Source organism: Muntiacus reevesi, chromosome 8 (assembly GCF_963930625.1).
Source record: "Muntiacus reevesi chromosome 8, mMunRee1.1, whole genome shotgun sequence".
NCBI lineage: Eukaryota > Metazoa > Chordata > Mammalia > Artiodactyla > Cervidae > Muntiacus > Muntiacus reevesi.
In genome coordinates, this window is record NC_089256.1 from 21,540,915 (window position 1) to 21,547,757 (window position 6,843).

Sequence of the window (6,843 nt, forward strand, 5' to 3'; positions counted from 1 at the left end):
CTCCTTTACCACATCTTCCATGAGTACAAATAGAAATCAGAATTATCAACCAAGGGGAGTAGCCATATACAATAAAACAAAACAATATTCTTCTATGTTAAAAATGCACTGTGTTTAGTCCCTAGGTCGTGTCTGACTCTTTGCAACCCCATGGACTGCAGCACACCAGGCTTCCTGTCCTTCACTATCTCCCGGAGTTTGCTCAAATTCATGTTCATTGAGTTGGTGATGCCATCCAACCATCTCATCCTCTATCACCCTCTTCTCCTCTTGCTCTCAATCTTTCCCAGCATCAGAGTCTTTTCCAATGAGTCGGCTCTTTGCATCATGTGGCCAAAGTATTGGAACATCAGCTTTAGCATCAGTCCTTCCAATAAATATTCAGGGTTGCTTAATGGAGGGGGACTAATGCTCTCCTGAGAATTTACAAGTACCAGCAAGCCCTCTTATGAGAATTCAAGTTTTGAACCCTAACTCCCACCAACTTTGCAGTCAGAGAAACATCAAGTCAAGAATTTAATGAAAAGTCATCCCAGGTAGGTAATGCCCCAGGCAAATGGCAGAAGCAAGCCTCTCTAGGGGAATGCCACTTGTGATGAATAATTTTATGTGTCAACTTCACTAGGCTAAAGGATTCCCAGGTAACTGATAAAATACTACTGCTTAGTGCAATAACACCTTGGTGAGGGTGTTTCTGGAAGAGATTAGCATTTAAATCATAGATTAAGTAAAGATCTGTCCTCACCAGTGCTGGTGGGCATCATTCAATTCTTTGAGGGCTTAAAATAAAAAAGACAGAGGAAGGGCCAGTTTGCTCTCTCTGCCCAACCTGGGGCATCCATCTTCTGCCTACCGGCATCAATGTTTCTGATTCTTAGACCTTAGGACCTGGACTAAATTATGCCACTGGTTTTCCTGGTTTTCCAGGTTTCAAACAGCGTGTCATAAGACTTGTCCTCCCTAATCTGGTGAGCTAATTCCTATAATAATAAGCTCACGTACGCATACACATTCATACATAACATATGTCTTTTACTGGTTCTGGAGAGCTAATATATTCTCCAACCCAGGAAAAATTCCTGGTCAATTAAAATGAGCTTAATTTAATTAAAAACAATTCAAATGAGATAGCATGCAAAAAATCAACAAGCATAACAATAGCAGAATCAGACCATAAATACTGGCATTATTAGACACAAATGAAAAAATAAGTATATTTGTTACATGAAAAAATAAAGCAGAGACTCTAAAAATGAATAAGAAGCAAGGATTGTTTAAAATTAAGCAAATTGGGGGTAAAATACTAAGTAAAACTTCTAGAAACAAATCACAATATACATTTTCAATAGCTGAAGAGGGAATTAGTGACTTGGAATATATCCCTGAAGAAATTATCCAAAATTCACATAGAAGGATGAAATTATTTTTAAAAATATAAAATTATAAGAAGCTAAGTGGTATGGAGGGTCAGAAGATCTAATGTACATCTGATTAGACCTCCAAAATGCGATAATGGAGAAAAAAAGTTAAAAGCAATAGTGATTAATTTTTTTCCCCAAAATTGATAAGTCATGAATCCTTAGATTACTGAAGCACAACAAATTCTGAGCAGAAAAAAATGAGGAATCCAGAGTTAAATTATAATATAGTGAAACTGCAGAACTCTTAAAATAAAGAAAAGATCTAAAAAACATCCTGAAGCAATAGACCTAGCCCCCAAATGGAAGGAAGAATATGGTGGAATAAAATATTCAAAGTGTTTGGACAAAAAAATGACTGTTAACCTAAAATTTTATATCCTGTAAAGTATCCTTCAAGAAAGAGGGAAATGACATTTATAGACAAACTAAGACAGTGTTGATCACAAATAGAAATTTGAAAATTATGAAATCCAGGAAGAAGAAAAATAATTCCAGAAGGAAAGTCTGACATGCAAAAGGAAATGGTGAGGCAAGAAAATGGTAAAAATGCAAATATATCTCAACTAATATTGACAGCATAAAAAAGGCCCCACTGATAATGGTGAATATATGAAGGCAAAGTGACAACGACAAGAAAAAATAGAACAAAGATATTGGAAAATGTTTTAATTCTGCTGCTCTAGGTAGGAGAAACAGAATTACAACATTATAATCAATACAATCTTCTGGAGGAGCATAAACACATGGATTAACATGAGACTTCATTGAGTTAAAAGGAAAATTGAAAAAGAATAAAAATAGAGTGTATGTTGACCTAGTCCAAACCTAACAAAGAAACAATGAGATAAGAAGGAAAAAAAACTCAGTGAAATTTAACAAAATGAAGCAAAGAAAGATAGGGAAGGAAGAAAAGCAAAATCATACCCAGAAAGAAGACAAAAAGAAGCACGAAATATAACCTAAATATATATACAGGTGCATCAGTAATCATAGTACATATGTACTCCAAACTGTCATGATAATATGAATAGGTTTTTGAAAGACATAAATTATCAGATATTCTAATTTTTAAAGATAGATACATGTAATTTGTGAGAACTATGTAGAATGGACATACGAAAAGGAAAGCTGACTTGGTTAAATTAATAGTTGATAAAATAGACTTTTGAAGAAAAAGCTTTATTGGTAATGAGAATGATGAATAACTTTGTCATGGTAAAAGAAACAAGTCACCTGAGAAATATAACTCTTGTGAACTTGCCTGTACCTAAAAACACAGTCCCCCAAAAATGTACAAAGAAAACTTTATAGAAGAGGGGAAAGATCTTTTCAAATCCACCATCATCTCTCTCAGTAATGACAGGTCAGCCAGACAGACAAACAAAAATTTAGTAAAAATATAGATTTGAAAAATAAAGATTTGAGCAAGCTTTATTAATGGACACATATAGATTCATAGACAGAGGAGCCTGGTGGGCTATTATTCAAGGCATTGCAAAGAGTTGGACACAACTGAGCCACTAACACTCACTTGTAGATGCCTACACCAGATAATTGGCCAGAGGCTTTTTCAGGTTAATTCTTTGAAACAGTTAAGAAACACAATATTCGTCTTTCAAATGCTTTTTCCCAAGGCATAGGTATATAGAAAATACTCTCCAACTCAGTGCCTAAACCAGCAAAGAAAGTTCAAGAAAAGTTATAAACCAATCTACTTCATGAATATAAATGTGAAAATCCTTTTTAAAAATTAGGAAAAAGAATCCAACAGTGTATAAAAAGATTATGACTAACTTGGGTTTATCCTAGGAACGTAATACTGATTTAACATTAGAAAAGCTGTTCATATAATTCAACACAATAGCACATTAGACAGAAAAATTATCTAGCATGTTAAATGATAAAAAAATTTTATTCAATAAAACTAAAATGCATTCATAATAAAAGTCCTCTGCAAAGATGAAATAAAAGGAAGCTTTCTTACCTGATAAAGGATATATGTGTGTGTGTCTGTGTGTCTGTGTTAGTCGCTCAGTCATGCCCAACTCTTTGGGATCCCATGGACTATAGCCTGCCAGGTTCCTCTGTCCATGGGATTCTCCAGGCAAGAATATTGGAGTAGGTTACCATTCCCTTCTCCAGGGGATCTTCCTGACCCAGGGATTGAACCTGGGTCTCCTGCATTACAGACAGAGTCTGAGTCCCGGTGGCTCAGATTTTTTTTAAAAAGGATATTTATAAGTGTCAAAAAATATCCTCAATGGTAAAAGAATTATGGTTAGCACCGTTTCTGCTCAACCTCATACTGAATGCTTTAGCCAGGATAGTAGATAAGAAAAACAAAATTAAACTAATAAGAATTACAAAAGAACACAAGTCATTATTAAAGATGGTATTGATTGTGTACCTATAAGACCTCAAAGAAGCAAAGAAAACTATTAGAATTATTAAGAAAGTTTGGTTATCTATATTTACATTTGATAAATACAGTGTATAAAAATAATTTGCATCCTTCTACACCACCAGCTCTGATGGGGGGGGGGGGGTCATGCTCAGTAAATCTTTAATCCAATTTTCTGTTGATAAGTGGGGCTGTGTTCCCTCCTCGTCTTCAGGCCAAACTATGGTAGGGGTAATGGCTGTAATGGTGAACTCTCTCAAAAAGACTTATGCCAGGACTGTTGTATTCAGTGCCCCTAATCCCATGGCAGGCCATTGTCAACCCACACCTCCACTGGAGACTCCTGGACACTCATTTTCAATTACTGCACATAGTAAATGAAGTATTAGTTGCTCAGTCATGCCCGACTCTTTGCGACCCCATGGACTGCAGTCCACCAGGCTCCTCTGTCCTTGGGATTTTTCCAGGCAAGAATACTGGAGTGGGTAGCCATTTCCTTCTCCAGGGGATCTTCCCAATCCAGGGATCAAATCCAGGTCTCCTGCACTGCAGGCAGATTCTTTACCAACTGATCTATGAGGGAAGCCCAGCTTTTATTCCAAGGAACAAGCATCTTTTAATATCATGGCTGCAGTCACCATCTGCAGTGATTTTGGAGACCAAGAAAACAAGGTCTGTCACTGTTTTTTCACTCTCTTTCACTTTCATCCAGAGGCTTTTTAGTTCCTCTTTGCTTTCAGCCATAAGGATGGTGTCATCTGCATATCTGAGGTTATTATCATATATCATATATTAATAATCTGCATATAATGAGGTTATTATCATATATCAACCATATATCAGGTTATATATCCCTGCAATCTTGATTCTATCTTGTGCTTCATCCTGTACAGCATTTCACATGATGTACTCTGCATCATGTGACTTCCCTGGTGGCTCAGATGGTTAAGTGTCTGCCTACAATTCGGGAGACCTGGGTTCCATCCCTGGGTGGGGAAGATCCTCTGGAGAAGGAAATGGCAACCCACTCCAGTACTCTTGCCTGAAAAATCCCATGGGAGGAGCCTGGTAGGCTACAGTTCATGGTGTCGCAAAGAGTTGGACACGACTAAGTGACTTCACTTCACTTCACTTCACTCTGCATATAAGTTAAAGAAGCAAGGAGCCACTTCACCTTGAGAGGATCATCTAAACTGTAAACATGATTGAACCCTGTGAGGGTCTGTAAGTAAACATTTAAGATTCTGGCATAAATTTTGGAGATCTACTCACCTCAAGCTGCTTAAGACCAGCCTTACATATATACGGAAGAACTGTCCATGTACAGCCTGATGAAACTCCCCACACTTGTGGTGCAGTGGAAGGAACCTGAACTTACAGGTAGATATCGACCTTGGAGTCCTGGATCAGCTACATATCTTTAATAAAAGCTGTGACCAACCTAAACAGCATATTAAAAAGCAGAGACATTACTTTGCCAACAAAGGTCCATCTAGTCAAAACTAAGGTTTTTCCAGTAGTCATGTATGGATGTGAGAGTTGAACTATAAAGAAAGCTGAATGCAGAAGAATTGATGCTTTTGAACTGGTGTTGGAAAAGACTCTTGAGAGTCCCTTGGATGGCAAGGAAATCAAACTAGTCAATCCTAAAGGAAATCAGTCCTGAATTCACTGGAAGGACTGATGCTGAAGCTCAAATACTTTGGCCACCTGATGCAAAGAGCTGACTCACTGTAAAAGACCCTGGTGTTGGGAAAGATTGAAGGCAGGAGGAAAAGGGGACAACAGAGGATGAGATGGCTGGATGGCATCACCAACTCAATGGACCTGAGTTTGAGCAACTCAGGGAATTGGTGATGGACAAGGGAGCCTGGTGTGCTGCATTTCATGGGGTCACAAACAATAGGACACAACTGAGCAACCGAACTGAACTGAACATCACCAACTAACCATTGGAGATGCAACGGTTTTCCTTGTTAGGATTTTTTAAATTGGAGTATAATTGCTTTATAGGCTTCCCTGATGGCTAAGCAGTAAAGAATCCACTTGTAATGCAGGAGATGCAGGTTTGGTCACTGGATCAGAAAGATCCCCTGGAGGAGGAAATGGCAACCCACTCCAGTATTCTTGCCTGAGAAACCTCATGGACAGAGGCGTCTGGCAGGCTATGATGCATAGGGCCATAAAGAATTGGACAAGACTAAAGCGCCTTAGCACAGCACATAACTGCTTTATGGGCTTCCCCAATGGCTCAGCAGTAAAGAATCCACCTGCAGTGCAGGAGCACAGGAGATGCAGTTTCAGTCTCTGGATTGGGAAGATCTCCTGACGAAGGAAATTGCAACCCCCTCCAGTATTCTTGCCTGGAGAATCACATGGACAGAGGAGCCTGGCGGTCTGCAGACCGTGGGCTTGCAAAGAGTCAGACATAACTGGGACACTGAGCACATCATTACTTTACAGTGTCGTGTTAGCCTCTGCTGTAGAGTGGGATGAACCAGCTACACGTATACACATATCCCCTCCCTCCTGGGCCTCCCCACGCCCCCCATTCCACCCCTCTAGGTCACCACAGAGCATGAGCTGAGCTGTCTGTGCTACAAAGCAGCTTCCCGCTGGCTATTTCACACATGGTGGTGTATATATAGCAGTTCTAATCTCCCAATTCATCCCACCCTCTCCTTTCCCCACGTGTCTGTTCTCTACACATGCATCTCTGTTCCTTCCCTGCTAATAGTTTCATCTGCACCATTTTTCTAGATTCCACATATATGTGTTAATATACAATAATTGTTTTTTCTCTTTCTGATTTACTTTACTATGTATGACAAACTAGGTCCATCCACATCTCTATAAATGACCCAATTTCATTTCTTTTTATGGCTGAATAATGGAGAATAATGTGGCAGTTCTTTAAAAAACTAAAAGTAGAAATACTATATGACTGAGCAATTCCACTACTGGGCATATACCCTGAGAAAACCATAATCCAAAAAGACACATGAACCCAAGTGTTCATTG